Here is a 20640-nt window from a genome sequence, read left to right on the forward strand (position 1 = left end):
AAGCCCAACTGCCTCTGAATACACAACCTGACTGCCCCCTCAAATTACATGTATCTGAAATGTACTAATTACCTTTTCTCAAACTTGATCCTCCTCTTATTGTATAACCAGTTATGAAGGCAAAACCCATGTATCTTCCTTGACACTTGCTTCTCTCTCACCCCATATCAAATCCACCAAGTCTTTGTTAATCCTTCTTTAGAAAGATCTCTAATACCTCTTCCCTCTTCCTCATCTGCACACCATGGTCTAAAGTGGTAACTCCTAACTGACCTTCACCATCTCTTCCTATTTTATTATCTGCTACAGGAAATAGTGATTTTTTTTTATACTGTAAATCTCCTTTAAATACTTTAAAGACTTCCATTGCTCTCCCCATCTGGCCCCTCTCTAGCTTTGGCTCACAGCACCCCTGTCAGTCTCCCCTTCCCACTCTCACTGGCCTTCTTCCAGTCCTCAGAAGCCACACTGCCTCCTGCCACTGCTGTTGCCTGCCCAGAACAGCCTTCGCTCACTTTGCCTGCTACTCCTCCAGAGTCAGGGCAGCCTGACTAGATCAGGGCCCCTGTTACATACTCTCACGGTTCCACCTACCCCCTTTTCCTGGCACTTGGCACAGTTATAACTTTACTTTTATTGGTTAATTCTGTGATCAGTGTTGATCTTCTGCCTAGACTTGATAAGTTCCATGATGGTTTTTAAATCTCCCCCTGCCCTCCACTACCATGTTGCCAGCTCTAATGCTCAGGGTTTGGACTCTGGGGTATTCTGCAAGGCGCTTGAGTGCAATGGTGAGCGCCCAGAATGCAGGAGGAGCTGCCCAGCTTCCTCGCCTGGGGAGAGCCTCAGCAGGAAAGTCACAGACCAGGGGTAGAGGGACCACAGCTGTCCACAAAGAGGAAGAGCGGACAAGCACCCTGGGGAGTATCATGGTCTGGGCGTGGGTGGGAAAAGAATTTCCAGACATGAGACAGAATGAGAGGGAAATAATGTTTATTAGAATGGGAGTCACTGTTAGCGGGCCAGCTCAACGGAGAACCAATATTTAACAGGAGTCCTTAGTCCACTTTTATAGCCAGGGTACAAGGAGTGGGATATGGGGTCTTGTGGGTCATTTGCTGTTTGGATGAGGCATGTATACTTGGTAGGGGTAAGAGTAAGGCAAATACCTTCTCCCTATGGGGTAGGAAGGGAGACAGGGTATACTGCTCAGGAGGACCTGAAATTCATTAATAGTTATAACTTGGGGGAGGGAAGGACGATAAGGGTTTGGTTTCTCTGTTCCTGCATTCCAAGACCCTCCTGGGTTTTATCGGCACTTTCGTCCTTGGATCACCACAGGGAGGCCAGGGCACCACAAAGTACTGTGTTTCAGACGCTGATGGTATGTTTCTGCTGCATGACAGAACTAAGCTTTCAAGGTGATACACTCAACTTTGTCTTCCCAATATTTTAATAAAACCTTTAGACTAAAAAGAAAAAAAGAGAGAAAGAAAAGGCCAGGCTTGACAGCTGGAGCCATCACCTCAAAGACTCACAGAGGAGGCTGCCACTGTGAGCTGCAGGCACGTGGCTGGCACGGGGCAACACCGACCAGCTGCAAGTGCCCTGGCTGCGATTCCTCCTGAGTGACAGCACCTCTGCGGCCCCGCCCTCTCTCCTCCTCTGCTCTGTCACTGGTCCTCTTGGGAGAGAAGCACCAAGGCAAGCACCTGGTCTGAACCGGCCCAAGCCTGAGACTGAGAAACCACACACAGGCCCTGGGTAGCCGGGGGTCCATTGCAAGAAATGAGCCACACGGTTTGTGCAGAGCTGGGGGTTCTTTGCATTTTCTCCTTGATGCCACAGCCCAGCAGGCTTTTGCTAAGGGAGAGCTGCAGGTCCTCTGAGTGAGGTGGGGTTGACCTCACTGCACAGGGTGCTTTCTGACAGCAGGCAGGCTCAGGGTGTTTCTGCAACAACAAAGAACATGACCGCCTCTTTAAAAGGTGCTAGGCAAGGACCTTACACTTCAGAGAATATTTCAGCAAGCAGACACGTTAAATGTGGCTACAAGAGGGGAGGGAGGGGGTGTATGTTATAATGAAGGCCCCAGAGGGAGCATTATTAGCTGTGCTCTGACAGCAGATGGCATTTGTTCTTAAAGAATGCATCAATTCCTGACTCTGCCTTGGAATCTGAAAACCAGCACCACCACCACCTCCCTCCAACCCCCCAGCTGTGAGGTTTTCAGGAATGGAGAAGACTGAGGTGGAAGTCTAGCAAGGAGAAGGAGCCCTCCTGGGACAGCCATTCCCGGAGCCCAGTTGGCTGCCCTTCCTCCTCTGAACCTGGCAGGGGAAGCACAGCCTCAGCCCTGAGGGGAGTGCCAGTCAGCCACAGCCCTCTTTCCCAGCCCTGGAGCCTGGCCTAATGCCACTGAAATTGCAAAGGCATTTGAAGCATACCTCCGTGGCTTGCAGCTCCTCACTTCTCTTTGGGAATTTTCAACGTGGACGAGATGGTAACCCTGGTGCAGAGGTGTGTGTGTGTGTGTATGGTGTAATGTAACTATAGTTTGGGGGCATGGTGCCTGGTAGGGAGGACCTGGGAAGAACAGTTGAATGAATGTCATTACTACACATTCCTGTCCTCACTGGACAAAAAAATTACAAAGGTTTGGGAATCAGATTGTGTAATCAATATCATATTTACTATTCGACCAAGTTACTTAAGCTCCCTGAACCTGTTTCCACATCTACAAAGTATGAATAAATGATATCTATCTCACGGGGCTTGTCTTAGGAGTCGGTCTGTGAGGAAGACATCTGTGTGCAGAAAGTTCCTGGGAGAATGCTTTCGTGGGCCAACACGTGGAGGGGAAGGCAAGGAGCAAGGTAAGTAGGGTGAGAAATTAGGACCCTCAGCCCCAAGATCTCAGCTGGTTTCACAGGGAGCACCAATGGTTGGCCTTTCAGAGCTGTACCACCTTGAGTCAAGAGGGCCAGGCCTTCATACCTCACCCAGATCCTGCATCAACCAGCCGCAGGATGCTACAGTAAGGAAAGTGACCCAAATCTGCCTAGCCCTCGCTACCCGCTGAGGAGGACCTGGGCAGTGAACTGTAGCAACTACTAAAGGTGTAGACATAGCATCTATATAATAAGGTAAGAAACATTAATAAGCAAAACCTAACAGGTTCATCTTTTCCCAGCCTCATCATTGAAAAAAGTAGCCTTGTGTTATTAAAGTTCTGAGCTGGCCTCCTGAAATTCAAAACCCCACAGGGGAGAGAGAAAGCTTTTATGTTTCAAACTCATTGAGTAATAAGATGACAGAGCATCTTTTGACTAATGAAGCAACTTCTGGCAAGCTCCTAGATAGCTTCTGGATGGGGACTGGTAGCCAGAAAGAAAAAAGCCTTGATTAGAAACTTGGAACTTTGAACCTTACTCTCCAACCTCCAAGAGGGAAGAGGAGCTGGAGTCAGTCATGTCCAACTCTTTTTGACAGTATGGACTGTAGCCCGCCAGGCTCCTCTGTCCATGGGATTCTCCAGGCAAGAATACTGGAGTGGATTGCTGTGCCCTCCTCCAGGGGATCTTCCCGACCCAGAGATCAAACCCAATAATCTTTATAATAAACTGTGTTACTAAGTACAGTATTTTCCTGAATTCTGAGTCATTCTAGCAAATTATCAAGCCTGGGATGAGGGTTGTGAAAAACCTCTGACTTTGTAGCCAAGTTGGACAGAAGTCTGAGTATCCTGGGAACCCAAGTCTGTGACTAGCATCTGAAATGAGGGCAGTTTCCAGGCCTAAATCCTTAAACCTGTGGAATTTGACCAACTCCGGGTAGTTAGTGTCAGAATTGAATTGTAGGGCACCTAGAAGGTGTTAGGGAGTTGGAGAAGTAGGGTTGGAAAAGAGTCCACGTATTTGGTGTCAGAAGGAAAAAAACCTCTCTCACATAAAACCCAGAACTAAAATTCTATCAGCATGATAAAGGGGACAGAGTGGAATGGAGGCCAAGAGGACGTGAGATTAAGGTAAAGTAAGGTGGGGATACATAAACAGTGGTTAATTGGGGGAAACTTGGTATATGCAGTAGAATTGAGGAACAGAGAAAAGAAAGTAGAGCAAATAGCAAATAGTCAACAACATGGATAGATCTTAAGGGCATTATGCCAGTTAGTCAGAGAAAGACAAATACTGTATGATCTCATTTGTATGTGGAATCTAAAGAAAAATGAACAGAGAACAGATTGGTGCTTGCCAGAGGCAGGTGAAATGAGTAAAGGTGGTCAAAGGTACAAGTATAAAATAAATCCTGGGGATATAGTGTATACTGTGGTGATTATAGAAAATAAATTAATAAATAGTGGAACTAGAACAGCAAAAAGGTTAAACTCACCAAAGGCAGAGATTCACAGAGTATATTAAAAAACAAAATATGATACAAAAATATGTAGTCTACAAAATTTATAAAAAAATAAAGTCAATAATTAAAGTATGTTAAAAAATATATACTAGATAATTATAAACGAAAAGAAAACTGGAGTAGCAATATTAATATCTTACAAAATAAGGCAAAAAATACCACAGAGGACAGGTGGTAGACATCATATATGCACAAAAGGAATAATAGAAAACAAAAAAAGATCTGTCCACTACAAGCATATATATGCCTAGTAAGAAAGTTTTAAAGAATGGCAGAAAAAAATAGATGATCCCACGATGGGATTTTTTTCCAGTACAAACTGACAGATCTTTGGCAAGAGTGATCAAGAAAAAAAAAGAAGAAGATGACGTAAATTTTAAAATATAGGATTAAAAAGAGAAATAACTATAATGGAGAGGTAGGATAAGCATGTGGACACATATCTACCACTAAATTTGAAGGTCTAGGTGAAAGAAATGAATTCACAGAAAAATATGAACCATTAAAATGGGTACAGGAAAAAACTGCTTGAACTACATCAGTTCAGTTCAGTTCAGTCGCTCAGTCATGTCTGACTCTTTGCAACCCCATGAACCGCAGCACGCCAGGCCTCCCTGTCCATCACCAACTCCCGGAGTCTACCCAAACCCATATCCATTGTGTCCGTGATGCCATCCAACCATCTCATCCTCCGCCGTCCCCTTCTCCTCCTGCCCTCAATCTTTCCCAGCATCAGAGTCTTTTCCAATGAGTCAGCTCTTCGCATCAGGTGACCAGTATTGGAGTTTCAGCTTCAACATCAGTCCCTCCAATGAACACCCAGGACTGATCTCCTTTAGGATGGACTGTTTGGATCTCCTTGCAGTCCAAGGGACTCTCAAGAGTCTTCTCCAACACCACAGTTCAAAAGCATCAATTCTTCAGTGCTCAGCTTTCTTTATAGTCCAACTCTCCCATCCATACATGACCACTGGAAAAACTATAGCCTTGACTAGATGGACCTTTGTTGACAAAGTAATGTCTCAGGTATTAAATTGAGAAGGTGGCCAAAGGTCTATTTTCCAAAAAACTCCAGGCTCATGCACCTTTCACCAAACTTTCAAGAAACAGATATTCCTATCTTATACAAATTGTATCAAAAAATAGGAAAAAATGAAAGCTGCCTCATTTGTTTCATGAATTTAGTCTTGATTGCAAAGACAGAAGACAAAGAAAATTATAGACTCATTTCACTATGAACATAGATACATAAGCAGAGAGTAAAATATTCACTGATACAGCAGTTTATTTAAAAGAATTATACATCAAAATCAAGTGAGGTTTATCCTGGGAATAAAAGGATGGCTCACCATCAGAAAACCAATCAATGTAATTCCCCACAGTCCACATATATAAAGGAAAATTATATAATTATCTCAGTCTCTGCAGGAAAAAGCTTTGGAAAAGAATCAATACTTATTTATGATTAAAAACTCTTAATCAAACTAGAAAATGGAAGGAACATCCTTTAATTGATAAAGCTTACATAGCAAAATCTTAAAGCAAAGGCACACTTATGCATATTATGAAGAAATTCTAGATACAGTTCCTTTCAGATAGGGATCAGAACAATAGCCCAAAGACAAAAGTGAAGACTGCTGCTACTGTTAGTACTAATACCCCTTAATACTACTTTACAGAGGACTAGCAGTCCTGGATCCACTCCAGTGTTCTTGCCTTGAGAATCCCAGGGACGGGGGAGCCTGGTGGGCTGCCGTCTATGGGGTTGCACAGAGTCGGACACAACTGAACCTACTTAGCAGCAGCAGCGGCAGTCCTGGACAATATTGGGGGAAAATACGTATGTGTAATATTGAAAGGGAAGAGTTGAAACTTTCATTATTCTCTGTAGATATAATCATTTTTCTAGAAAAATAAATAGGAATTTACATTGTTAGCAGTACCAAAAATTTAGCACTACTACCGGATAAAGATCAACCTGTAAAAAAAAAAAATGGTATCTCTTACACCATATAATCAGAATTAAGATACCATTCGTAATAGAAACAAAAAAGCCATAAAGTATACAGGAATTCTTTCTTGACCAAAGCTAAATGCTAACTCTATGAAGAAAATGTTGAAACTGTTAAAAACACCATCAGATCAGATCAGATCAGTCGCTAAGAGATTACCCATACTCTTGAATAATGTGATATGGTATTATAAAGATGTCAGTTATTCCTCAAAGTAAGTTATAAATCAAATACAATTTCAATTAACATTCCAGCTGAATTTTTTTTGAGGAATTTACTTAACTTTAACATTTATATGAAGAAAAAATTCATGACTAATCAACCTTAAAAAAGAGAGGAAAGATAGGGAGGGAGGGGCTAATTCTACTAGACACGGTACTACCAAACCAAATTATTATTTTTTTAAGTTTAGATTTGGAATAAAAACAGACAAACAGATCAAAGGAACAGAATGGAGAACTCAGGGACAAATCCAGGTGCATGCGAAAACTACAGGATAGAGGTAACAATCAGCAGGCAAAGGGCAGACTGTTGAGTAAAAATGCATTTGGAGATCTGGTTCATTTCCTAAAGAAAAATAAAACTGGATTCTACCCAATGCCATATCACTCACTGCTGAACTGGAGATAAGCTAAAAATGAAAATATAAAAGATAAAATTATAAAGTGGATCCAAGATAATACAGGAGCTATCTTCATGACCCAGGGAAGCAATCTTCATGACTTCATGAAGCAGGGAAAAACTTTTTAAGCATAACCTTAAAAGCACAGATCATGTTGCAAAAATAACAAACAACAAATAAATGAATTGGATTAACCCCAAATTAAATGTTACTCTTCAGTGAAAAAATTAATGGAGAGGTGGTAGAATGAGAGCAAACAGTTTCGAAGTCTAAACTAAATCTGGGATTGTAATTTAGCCAATACAAGAACCTTTGCAAATAAAAAGACAGAAGCCCCAGTAGAAAAATGGGAAAAAGATAGAAACAGGCATTTATAGCCAGCCCAGAAGATAATCATCTAACACTGGGCAATATATAGGCAGTGAAGCTTCAAATAATCAATAATCAGACAATGCAAATGAAAACAATGAGATATTACTTTAACTGGGGCTTCCCTGGTAGCTCAGCTGGTAAAGAATCTGCCTGCAATGCAGGAGACCCTGGTTTGATTCCTGGGTCAGGAAGATCTGCTGGAGAAGGGATCGGCTACCCACTCCAGTATTCTTGGGTTACCCTGGTTGGCTCAGCTGGTAAAGAATCCTCCCACAATGCAGGAGACCTGGGTTTGATCCCTGGGTTGGGAAGATCCCCTGGAGAAGGGCTTACTTTAGCCTGCAAAAATATGAAGTTGGATAACGCCAGATATTTGTAAGAATGCAGGAAACCTTATGCACTGCTCAACAGAAGGAATGACTGGTTCATTTTTTCTGGAAAGAACAGAAAGAAGGTTTTCGGTCCTACTTATAAAAATGAAGCATATGCATTGCCTATGACCCATCAGCTCTCTCCTGGGTGTTTATCCCAAAGAAACTCTCACCAGATCCATGAGGAGATTGCTCATTACAGTATTGTCTGTGGGGCACTGGAAATGAACTCAGTGTCCCTCACAAGGACAGCAGAGGTAAAATGTGATGGGTACTGCCTGGGTTACTTTGCAGCAGTTATACTCATCCAGGTTACTTCCAGAGAACAAACTGGGTGGATATTCAAATCAGTGCGAACAAAGCAACTGAGCGTGTGCTATGGAACACCATATCACTCACTTAAATAAAAGTCCAAGTATACAAAACAACATAAAATTTATAGAGTGCAAAAATACATACATGGAAAATATTAGAATGTCTGCCTATGTGAATGTGATAGGAGGAAAAGTGGGTGTGGGTTATAAGGAAAGAGGAATAAATGTTTAAAATAAAATTAGCAAATAAGGAAATAGTATGTGGAACTCATAACCACTTGGGTAGATGTTATTTTAATAGACACATTGCTAGAGATGTTTCTGCTTAGTCATTGTCAATTTTGATTAATCTGCTTTGTGCAAAGATAAAAGGAAAAAATCACTATCACTTCCAATTGTTCCCATGATGCCTCAAGATATCTCATATGATGAAGCTTAAAGGGTAATTTTAAAAGCAAAATTATATGTTAACCAGTTTAATTGAGATATAATTCTAAAAAAATATCCAGTATCTAAGAGGGAAAGAAAGAAAAATCACCAAGCCAAATGATGATTAGACAGCCATCCCAGTATGGTGAAACATTTAAAACAGTTACTGTCATCTGTAGTTTTTCCTGTATATCTTTTATACAGTTCATGCTAAAATGTAAACTCATTTGCTCTCCTTTGGTCCTCTGCAGAAGGTGCTCACTGTTTATATGAACACCAACATGTTTGACTTCTGTTTTAATCACCTTCTGTTTTAGTCTTGCTCTCTCAAGACTCCTGTCTGGGACGAAGCCCTGGCCTCCTGGGAAGGCAGATCAGCCTCTACCCCCAACCGCCTGCGCTGACTGCTGATTTCTTGAAGGCTTTTTTTGTCTCCACAGATCCATTAATAAAATGCAAATTGCTTTTGAAGGGAATTCTTAGTCTAAGCAGACTGGCCAATCATCTCTCATCTCATGTGTGTGCGGATTAGCTGGAAGGCAGCCAGCAGCTGGACAAACAGGGAGAGGAAGGGGGAGGATTAGGATGGAAGAAGAAAAACACATGTTTGCTTCCTTACGACTTTTTCAGAGGCTGGTCATCTCCCACTACGCTTCAGTGGCATTTGAAAGACTTGAGCCAAGTACATCGTCCACTGTGCTGACTTGACGGCTTAGCTGGGTCCGAACGAGGTTGATGTTCCTCTTTTCACAGATTCCTTGGGACCTTGCTTCATATCTTTCTTCCCTGAGGTGGGAGCTTGCTCAAGTCACACTAAGGTTTGATGGTGCTGAGGGGGACTCACGGGAACTATGGATTGGATTGGGATGTTATTCATGCATCTGGCATTCGGCTTGCTTCTCTGCAAGGGCTCAGCCCTGAGGAGAGATTTCAATTTGAGATGGACTGCTACCCAGCTCCTTTTTTCACCTTCTCTGCACATATATTTACTAGCATCTGGTCCTCCTTTCCAGACCTTTCTCTCTCTTTCCTGATTTTGCAATAATAAAATACATGACTCCCCTTTCTCTCACACTGTTGTTTTCTGCATCCACAAGAACTGGGGAGACCCTCCCAAGGCTTTCTCAGGGGTATGTGTGTGAAAAAAACAACTTGTGTTGATGTTTTTGCAGATTATTAACTCAATGTTTTATTTCACAGATAATATTTTTTTACTCTGTATAAACACATGTAGGAAAAATTTGACTTTTAGAATTCATCAGTTTTGAACATGAGTTCACTTTGCAGAGATGTGCTGGGTGGGGGTGGGAGTGGGGCTGGCTCTTGCCAGTTGCACATTTCTCTCCAACTCCATGCTCAGTAACATCACTTGAAACTGGCCACAGCAGAAGTATTTACACCTCATATATTGGCAAACACTACATATCAGGGCTTCTTGGTTTGCAGGGCTCCAAAAGTTACTTAACAGGGACTTGGAGAGAGAAGGTAGAAACCATGAAAAAGAGACTCTCATCTGGGGAGAATATGTCTCAAACTCTCACGTTATCACTGGGTGAGTCTTAATTGAGAAGAGAGATTTTCTGTTGGTAAGTGTGGCTGACAGGTTATTCTAATGATTGGAAACACTGGAGTCTGAAGCATAGACCAACCAAGCCCAATTCAAAGGACATCTGAGGATGAATTAGGTGAAATAAGTAAACACATTTAAAAACTGAAAGATGTGTTTAGTGAGCATAGAAGTATTTTGAAAATTTTATAGGATAGGTTCTTTTATATTACAGTAATTTACAATTGATTTTATTATTTTGGCAAATGTGTAACATTTTTATTTGAAGAAGTACAAATTTTTATTTGTACAGGTGACTGTACACGAACCTCTGAACCCACTTAGTTCTTCCATTTCTGAAGCTGACTGTCCAACCTGCAAGGCCCTGTTTTACTAGGTGAGAAAAAAAGTCCCAACTGGTGCCACAAACCCTCAAAGCTCCAGGGCCATGTACCAGGGTGTTCTGGGCACTATTTCTTCTTCCTGTGGGGAAGCCCCAGTTCCTGAGCTCTTTGGAGGGTCTGGGCTCCTAGTGGCAGCAGTAGCCAAGGGTAGTTTGAGCACACCCTACCTTCTGTTTGAAAGGTCGGGAAGGCACAGTTCAGACACGTGTGGGGAGAATGGGTGTGCAGCCGTTTCCAGTCATTCTCTGGCTTGGATGCAACTCTTTAGCACAGACCCAGTTAATTGTTGCAGAGTGGTAATGACCCACTGGGGAATGCCTCAAAGAGAGCTCTTTCTATTCATTTTTTAAAAACTAAACTGTTCCAATATAATTTTTGATGTTATGCCTGATTTAAAAAATTCACTTACAATGTCTTGTAAGTATGTGTTATTAAGTACCCAAGACCACATAGTATTGGAATTGCAAGTCCCCGCTTGCCCCACCCAGCAGAGTGCCTATGAGGGGAAGGCACTCGCCCAGGCCACAACTAATCAATAGTCAGGTGAAGAAAGAGCCCAGAAGCTCAAGACTCCTTTACTCCTCTCATCCTACATAACTTCCATAAATGTACAGTCATCCCTTGATATCTGCTGCTGGTTGGTCCTAGGACCCCGAGCAGATACTGCAGATGGTCCAGGCTCTCATAGTCTGCCCTCTGTGGGATGCAGAACCTGTAGATATGGAGGGCTGACTGTCTATGAAATGGGCACAATGATTTTGAGAATAAGGAACTAGTACTGAAAGGTATTTTTAACCCTATTTACTAGTTATTTGTGTAAAATGGACACATTGGGCAGAAACATAAGACACTGAATTTTCTAAGTATCTAGCACAAGTAAAAGGCCAGAGTAATATTTACAAAACCTTTGATAAAGGAAATGCTTGCACTCAAACAGGGATTCTGGTTGATCAACAGGTGGCAGTGTTTCCCTGCCTAATACTGTTCGTGCACCTCTGGGTTAAATGCTGATAAAGAGCTTTAGAAATGCTAGCAGGCTGAAAGGATGAGCTAATACCTGACTGTGCCCTGGAGGTGCCCCTGCACCTACCTGGCTGCATTGTAATAGAAGGGTCACCTGGCAAAGTACCCTCTGCCAAAACATTTGCCCTCATGTCTCTGAGGTGAAAGAATTGAGGAGGAAAGAGAAGAGTGCCGAAGTGTAATTTTTAAAAGACTTTGAAATATATCTTTTCCATTTGCTTTTAACTTAAAAATGCAGTGGGGCATACTTGAGACAGGAGGTGAGATTTGGGCAGGCGTTCCCAGGGGCAGCTGGTCCAGTGTGGGGGGCCACTGTCTTGTGACCAGGATGGAGCCAGCAGAGTCATTGCCCTAGAGGGACAGGTTAAGCAGAGAACGAAGGACAAATCACACTATAGCATACATATCATTGCGTCCTGCTGTGTGCCCCAGCGAGCCAAAAAGCTAAAAATAACAAGAATAATAGTAAACACCTACTGTGGCCTTTCTATGTGCCTGGCATTGTTATAAACTTTTCACATAAGCTGTTTTATTTCTTACAACCACCTGTGAGGTAGATACTGTTATTAAATCCATTTGACAGATGAGGAATTCAAGTTTCAGAGACAGACAGTTGACTGTGTAACTAGTAATGGGGCCAGATTGTGAATGGCAAACTCAGGAAGTCTGATTCTGAGCCCTGCCTCTGGTTGGTTGATTCCAGCTCTCTGATCCGAGGAGACCTTCAGGCCTTACGGAGCCCAGGTCAGCTGCATCATTCAGGTCAGTCCTTGTTTCTTTAGAAAGAGTGGTGCTGTCTGTTGGAGGAGGAACTCTGTGGAGTTAGCTTCCAGTGCCCAAGCAGGGTTGCTAATCCAGGAGTGTCATCACTGGTGAGAATTACACTCACCTTTTTGAATAACAAGCACAGATTCTTATGTTTGCACTAAATAGCAGGGGTCAATACCCAGAGTAAAAATGTTCTGTGTTTTGTGGGCAATCCCCCAGGGCTGTATGGGATCCCCACTATCAAGGAGGTACCAGAGAAGCCATTGTCTAAGCTTTGATTTAGTGTAAACAACACTGAAACCATTTCAAGCTTGAGGAGCTCTTGTGAGGAGCAGCAGACTGAGGAGCAGCATTCTCTGACAGACACCGATGAGCAGTGATCAATCTGGGATAAAACACCTCACCTTGGTATTTGGTTTTTTGTGCCTTATCTACTCCACTGAATGTGGTTTGGATTTTCATTCATTCATCCTTTTGAAAGCATTTATATCTTATGTACCAAGCTCTGTGCTCAGCATGAGAAGAATAATAACAATAATAAGCAGGGGCAGCAACTAATATTTATTAAATGCTTATCATATACCAGGTCCTGGACCAGGTATCTTTAAGTATTAAGAAGCTGTGTCTGCTCTGCTTTCATAGTGGGTGGCTGTGGTCTCTCTGAATTCTTAGCAAACCCTGTGAGGAAGGCACTATTAGTATCCTTATTTGCATATGGAGAAATTGAGCCCCAGAAAGATTAAGTAACATGCCCAAGGTAATATAGGTAGAACATGTAGATCTAGGACTTGAGCTCAATAGTCTGAGTCCTCGGGTTCAACCACTGAGCTCTTACTATGTTGAATATGTATGGCATGTGAATGTCCCTTAGGAAGATCTACAAGATGGTTATCAAAGAAGATGAATAGCAATCATCAGTAAAAAGCTAGAGCCATCTTGGTGATGGAGCCGGGATTTGAACTCAGATCTGTCTAACTCCAGAGGCTGGCTCTAACCAGTTGTGCTACACTGCCTGGTGGAATGTGTACTAGGATGCAAGTTTGGGAACTGCAACAAAAGCTGGAATGAGAGTGGACAAGATAAGCTAGCGGTTTATTTCTCTTACATCACAATCCAGGGCTGTGTGGTGGTTCTGTGGTGGTGGTAGACACCAGGCTCCTTTCATCTCAGCTTACTGCCACCCTCAAAACTCAGCTTCTGTCTTATGTGTAAGCTGCTCTAATACCAATGACCAGGTCTGTGTCCCAGCTTTGGGAAAGGAGGAAGGGGAAGGGGAAAGCAGTCTCCTTCCCTTTGAGGCCACCATCTGGAAGTCATTCACATCATTTCCTTTTATGTGACCATCATCAGCGCTTAGTCACATGGCCGTGCCAAACTGCAAGGGAGGTGGGGGCATACAGTGGGAATAAGAACAGCTGAGGGTCTGTCAGAAGACTACAGCTTAGAGAATTTGAGGCAGCCCATAATATATCCCTAATAGATTATTATTATGTGCTGGAGACACAACACAGCTTTGGAGTTAGGCAACGTGCCTTTTTTTTTTTTTTTTTTTTTCCCCACGTCTTGCAGGATTGAACCCGGACCCTTGGCAGTGAAAGCACTGAGTCCAACAACTGGACCACCAGGGAATTCCCAATAATCTGCCATTTTCTATCTATGGGAGCTTGGTCTTTTTTAAAAAAGAAAATTTATTTATTTGGCTGCGTGGAGTCTTCGTTGCGGCATGTGAACTCTTAGTTGTGGCATGTGGGATTTAGTTCCGTGACCAAGGGTCAAACCCATGCCTGCTGCATTGGGAGTGCAGAGTCTAAACCACTGGACCACCAGGGAAGTCCCAGGAACTTGGTCTTAAGATGCCCTTTCTGAGACCTGGTTTTCTCATTTGGTGAAGTAGGAAGGTGGGTCTTCAATTTCAGGGTCTCAAATCCCTTCAGAAACCCCGATTCAGAAATTCCAGGGTGGACCTCAGGAGTCTGCATTTTAAGAAGCCTCTAGGTGATTTTGGGGGAGGTGATCTGATGGCCTCACGCTTGCTGGCCCTGCTCAGAGAAGCCAGTGGATTTATAAAAAGATAAGTATTCATTTTATTTTATTTTATAATAATTTTAAAAACTAGTAACTAATAGAGGACAGAGCAAGCCACTGGTCACATTGAGCCATCCCTGGGACCCAATGAAAGTCCCAGTCTTCAACACCAACGTGGGCACCAAACCCCTTCCCAGCCTGCAGAAGTGTGGTGTTGTTGATTTGATTTTTTGTTGATCTTTCATGTCCCTGGGCGAGGAAGATCCCCTGGAGGAGGGCATGGCAACCCACTCCAGTATTCTTGCCTGGAAAAATTCCATGGACAGAGGAGCCTGGTGGGCTACAGTCCATGAGGTTGCAGAGTTGGATAGGACTGAAGCAACTTAGCACACATGCAGGCATGTTCCCAAATATAAAATAACTTGAAAAGAAAGGATGACTTATCTCTGACTTCACACATTTCAGACCTTGATTCTCCTTCACTACCCTACTCTTCACATTGCTACATAGCTCCTGACCTTGCACTTCTGTGTCAGGAGGGCAGGGGAGAATGCCAAGTGAGCAGTGGCAGATTTCCTGCAAGCCCTTCCTCAGGGTAGCTAGCAAGAATCTAACAAGACATGGAAGCAACTGTGGAGCACATAAAATGTCCCCTGAAGCCCAATTAAATGTTTAGCCTGGGGCCCAGGACAGAGGCCCACCTCTTTTGCTAAGAGGTAGGAAACACAGGGGGCTTCCCAGATGGTGCTAGTGGTAAAGAACCCTCTTGCCAATGCAGGAGATGTAAGAGACGCAGGTTCAATCCCTGGGTTGGGAAGATCCCCTGGAGGAGGAAATGGCAAGCCACTCCAGTGTTCTTGCCTGGAGAATCCCATGGACAGAGGAGCCTGACTGGCTATGGTCCATTAGGGTTGCAAACAGTCAGACACGACTGAAGGGACTCAGTAGGCATGCACAGGAAACACAGGCTTTCAAATAAAAACAGCTTGGGAAAGAACTGCTCCCCCTTATGGCAATTTCTGCCCCCAGGAGAAGGAAGGCAAACTCTCTCATGGTCCAAAAGAAAAGTGTGTGAGAGGAGGGGAGTTGGGGCCTAAGGTCTTATGTGGGCTGGTATCACCGTGGTCCAGCCTGACGGCTCTAGTCTTGGGACTGGTTTCTCAGCAGAGCTGTTTCTGTGTTAGGAAATTACTTCTTGACAAATTAGAGGTGATAATGGGAGAATACCCGGCTGTGTTTTGAGAGCACTGAGAAGGCAGTGGGACGGAAGAGAGAATTTCTTCGCTTGCCTCTGCCAAGCCAAGAATGTAGGTCAGATTGGCTTACACAGAAATTGGGGTTTAGGGAGTCACAAGGAGACATCCTGCTCAGGGGCTCAGTATTATATTTTATGTTTTTGGGGGGCTGCAAATCGGCTGTTGGGAGATGAAGGGTTGGGCTGGCTGGTTTGTAAGGTCCCTCCCAGTGATAACTTTCTGTAATGATTGTGGCTTAAAGCACAGACCCTGCAGCAGGGCAAGGAGCCTTGGGAGGGGTAACACACCATCCTGCCCTGTTTACTATTCCATGGTGAGAATTCGTTCACCAGCTCATTCCATAGACCAGATGTCTGGAACTGTGGGAGGGAGACCAGCGCTGGCAAGTGTGAGGGGGTATAGGATGGCAGAGTTCAGAGCTCTGTCCTTGCCCTCTCCCCTCTTCCCTCAAGGTGAGGGGCCCTAGCAGCCTGTGAGCATCAGGAATGAGAGGCACCATAAGGCGGGGTGAAGCGTGTCAAAGAGAAATTTTGTTACAGACCCACCCGTGTCAGTCCCCAACAAGGATTCTCCTGCCCAGCAGTGCCTTCTATTTGTGCCAATAGAATGTAACCAGGCTTGAGTCAGAAGCAAAGGAAAGCTTTATCGTCCAATCAGAGAATGAATGGAGAGATGTGACCCTGTACCGCAGCACAAACTCTCCCCATGGGTCACGGGTTCTTGGAACCATCAGTGGGGAGCGGGGCGGGGTAGAGTTCTCGCGCCGCTGCGCTGCATCGCGATATCAGGCGCAGTGTCTCTGCCCGCCACCACCGCCACGTTGAATTGCAGTGCTATGCCCAGCACTGGCGCACACTACCTGCCTAGCTGAGGTGCTGGGCGCAGCTGGTTCATACCAGGAACTCTGGTCGGAAGCGCGGAGTGCACTTCAAGTGAAACTACACAAGCGCAAAGGAAAAGAAAACAAGGTTAGATTTTATTACCCAGATCCTATTTTTATAATATTTCCCAGGGATTGTTAATGTGCTTCACTGGTGACAAATTCAGTTGCTTCATGAACTGGTCTACAGCTGACCTGGAGTCCCCTAGAGTCATGTATAGCTTCTGTTGCCAGAAGCCTTACTGAGGTGGGAGGAAAGTGATGCGGTTCCACCATCTGGTGCTAACGTGACCGCCCTCAGGACTCCCCAGGATCTGGGCCATCTCAAGAGGGAGCAGCACTGGCAGTGACCGTTCAGTGCGCCAAGGTTGGCTCTTTCTTCTCCCCACGCCCCATCCTTCAAGTTTCTTTCCTTCCTCAAATATCCCTCGAACACCTGTCACTCTCCAGGTGCTGTGGGACAGACATGAACACACACACACCAAATCCCTGTCCTCAAGAGCTTACATTCACAGGAGATGAGATGCACAGACAGACACTTTACTAGGTATTTGTCTCGAATCCTCCTAACAACTCTGCAAACTGGGATTACTATTTCCATTTTACCAACAAGGAAATATAACCTAGGACAGGGTCTAAAGCCCAATCTTATTCTGCAGGATGGATGAGTGAATAAACTAGTGAACAAACATGAATGAACAGAGACAGCAAAGATGTAAATGGCTGACACGAGACCACACAGCCGCTACGTGACATAGCCTTGGTCTGGCTCCCTGGTTGGCCTTCCAGACCAAGTAGGGGTAGAGTCGCTGATTCCGGAAATGAAGGCAGGTAGACATCTCCCTGCTGAGCTCATTAATGGTTTCACCCTAGTCCTTCTCCTTTCTTTTTGTCAATCTCTCCCTTCTTCTCTCCCGTTCCCCGTTCATTTCTCCCTCTTCCTGTCTGCTTCTTGGCCAACAGCAAGGCTGTCCTTCCCAGGAGCCTTCAGGCCTATAGAAACAGCTGCCTCCTAGACAGTGGTGTGAGGGGATGAGGGAGCCAAGGAGAAGGAAAGAGAATCCAGTCATTCTCCCCTTGGTCCCACACACCCAAGGAAAGGGCGTCAGACAGGGCTGGTGAAAACTGATACAACAGTTGGACTGGAATATATCCCCCCAAATTTACACATTGAAGTCTTAACCTCTAGTACCTGAAAATGTGAATGTGTCTGGAGATTGTGTTTAAAGAGGTGATCAAATTAAAATGAGGTTGTTAGCGTGGGCCCTAACCCAATATGAAGAGGATTATAAGAAGAGGCCCTGAGAACACACAAGAGAGACGCCGAGGCATACGTGTATGTAGTGGTGACCATTCTGCACAGGCAGCAAGAAGGTGGCCACTTGCAAGTCAAGGAGAGATGTTTTAGGAGAAACCAAATCTGCCAATACCCTGATTTTGGACTTGCAACCTCTAGAACTGACAGAAAAAGTCTGTAAGGCATGCAGTCTGTGGTGCCATTTTGTAATGGCAGCCCTAGCAGACTAACATAACTCTCATTCTCACATCCTCAAATAACTTAGCTCATCTGTAGAATTAAGTGTCTGAAGAAATGACCACACACACACACTCTTTGAGGCAGACATTCAAACTGAGCGGTTTCTATAAGTTTCAGGTACTAGGAACAACTCATTTCTCATCTCAGCTTCAGATAATTGCATTAGTGCTGCTCACACTTCAGCAGGCACACTCCAGATCCCCCTGGAGGCCTTGATGAGACTGAGATTCAGGGCCCAGCTTCTGATGCAGTGGGTATGGGGCACAGCCTGAGAATCTGCATTCATCCCCAGTTTCCAGGGTGCTGCGGGTGCTGGTGCTGCAGGCTAGGTACTGTACTTGGAGAAGCAAAGAATTATATTTTAATTCTACCCTTCAGTTTTTAAGTGGCTTCTGCTTGTTTAAAAGGTCTCAGAGGACATTTAGAAAGCCTTCTTCCCCATGTCCTCTAGTGGGGAGTGGGCACTGTGGGTAAGCATGTATAGCTGGGTGGTGTGGGGCCCCATTTATCAGACCCCCTGGCCCTGCCCACCAGAGAGGGTTGATAAATGGTGTGGTCATCTGAAAAGGCAGAATAGCAGGGCGTGGGGGCGGCCCAGGAACAGGGTAAATGGCTGTCATGCATCCATGGCTATTCTGAGGCTGAGAATTTATGTAACTGGAACACAGAGTCTTAACTCCCAGGGCCAGGGAGGGATTTGGGTCAACAGGAAGTTGAAAATGGAACTAAAATGAGCCCGAGGAGCTCCACTCACGTGAAGCAGAACTTGCTTGGCCTCCAAGTGGACAGTATGAACTAGAAAATAATTAAATGTTGTCTGGTACTCATGCAACCTGCAGGTTGGGACATTCACTCAGGAGTGGATTCAACTCAGCTGCGAGCAGCTGCCACAGCGGTCATGTCCTTTTCATGAAATTTCTGACTAATTGAAATAGCAGCTTGTTCCAAGGTCAAAAACTTTCTTTCCATTTTGTTGCATATGAAAAGGAAACTCACAGAGGTGTCATTTTTCAAAAACCAGAGGGACACTTGGTGCTGTGGTTGAATCTTTCACTGGTAAAGAATTCAGTAATACCCCCATCTTGCTCCCCTCCCCAGAGGAAGCCACTTCTGGAGTGTTTCTTTTCCGACCTTTTCTATGCATTTGGTGTAACTAGTACCTTTAGAACATTTTTTGCCAGGCTGTGAATTTCTTGAGAGCATTAGCATGTCTTATTCATTCTACTGGACCTAGCATGAATTAGATATTCGACAGCATGCATCGAATGAGTTGAGTAAAGAAATATATGAAATGAGCTGACTCATTTTTAGTGAAGTGGGTAGGAGTGAGGCCAATAGCACTAGCTACCAAGAGGCTGGGAAGCATCGATACTCTTTCCTACTGAAGTAATGTTGATGTTAATTTCCTGCAAAACAAAACCCTGACGTTTGTAGAGCTTCACAGTGCACATTTTCTTGTTGAAGAGTCCTGCCACTACTTCCACATCTCACAGAGCACTTTGTCACAACGTTACCTCACATGTAGGTCTGAGAGATAACCACAGACGTGTGTCCCAGCTTTGAGTGTGGCTCTGTCTGAAGCAGGTGTGAGCTGCCCCCCTCCCTCAAGCACTTGCCTTTTGGGGAGTGACTTTGAAAATGAGAGGTAGATTTCCACTGCTAACACCCCACAGCAGCTCCCATTCAACCTGTGACACTTTCACCTGCTGTGGTGGAGCCAGAGCTGTCTGACCCAAGCTCTGGTGGCCTGCATCTCTGACATGCTTTGCTTCAGACCCTGGACACTCTTGAAAGTTCCCTCTCTGTTCGGTGTGTGTATGTGTGCATTTGTGTGTGTGTGTGTGTGTGTGTGTGTGTGTGTGGTTTATTATTTTTCTGAGCAGTTTTCCTATTGTGACAGCCTGCAAAGACCTGTGGGTTAAAGATGCCTACTCTTTTGCGTTCTTTCAAAACACACACAATATCAGGGTGGAACACATATCCCCCTTCTTTGCTTGTTCCAGGTTTGCTGCTCCTTTAATACAGAAAGGCTTCCTTTTATACACTCCAGGCAGAGGGATTAGTCTTAAACCCTTGTGCTGATTTTACTTGAAGGAAGCATTCAGTGAAGGTAGGTGAGACTGCTTTGCATTTTAAAATCATTTTAAGAGCCATAAATCACAGGTGTGTGCTGGCCCAGTTTGCTTTCCTATTTTTACATCAAAGTGAGTCGAGGAGCCCATTTTACCTCACTGGTCTCCATAAGGAAGGGGGACAACTAGCAAAGGGTGCAAGGGAGTGAGGTCCTTGGTGTCTCCTCTCTGAGGTTTGAGTCTCTCTAACCCCACTGAATGGGCTTCACAGGTGACACAGTAAAGAAACCGCCTGCAATGCAGCAGACACAAGAGACATGGATTCGATCCCTGGATTGGGAAGATCCTTTGGAGTAGGAAATGGCAACCTGCTCCAATATTCTTGCCTGGAAAATTCCATGGACAGAGGAGCCTGGTGGGCTACAGTCCACGGGGTTGCAAAGAGTCAGACGCTACTGAGCAACTTGAGCACAGCAGAGCTCAGCAACACCACTGAATAAATTTCCTAAAGGCAAAAGAAGCTGTAGCATTTCCAGGCTACCCTTGGCAAGCAAGCAAGGCATAGGTAATAACCAAACTCCTGGAATACC

The 20640-nt window shown here is 44.4% G+C and overlaps 1 long non-coding RNA gene across 1 annotated transcript; it reads left to right on the forward strand.

Annotated features, from left to right (window-relative positions):
- Positions 1 to 9200: 9200 nt before the first annotated feature.
- LOC129660008 (uncharacterized) lies at positions 9201 to 20452 on the forward strand. Its single transcript, XR_008718303.1, has 4 exons — positions 9201 to 9330; positions 10399 to 10482; positions 19982 to 20088; positions 20322 to 20452. It is a non-coding gene; the product is annotated as an uncharacterized LOC129660008 (long non-coding RNA).
- The last annotated feature ends 188 nt before the right edge of the window (positions 20453 to 20640 follow it).

This window comes from Bubalus kerabau, chromosome 9, assembly GCF_029407905.1.
Source record: "Bubalus kerabau isolate K-KA32 ecotype Philippines breed swamp buffalo chromosome 9, PCC_UOA_SB_1v2, whole genome shotgun sequence".
Classification (NCBI taxonomy): Eukaryota; Metazoa; Chordata; class Mammalia; order Artiodactyla; family Bovidae; genus Bubalus; species Bubalus kerabau.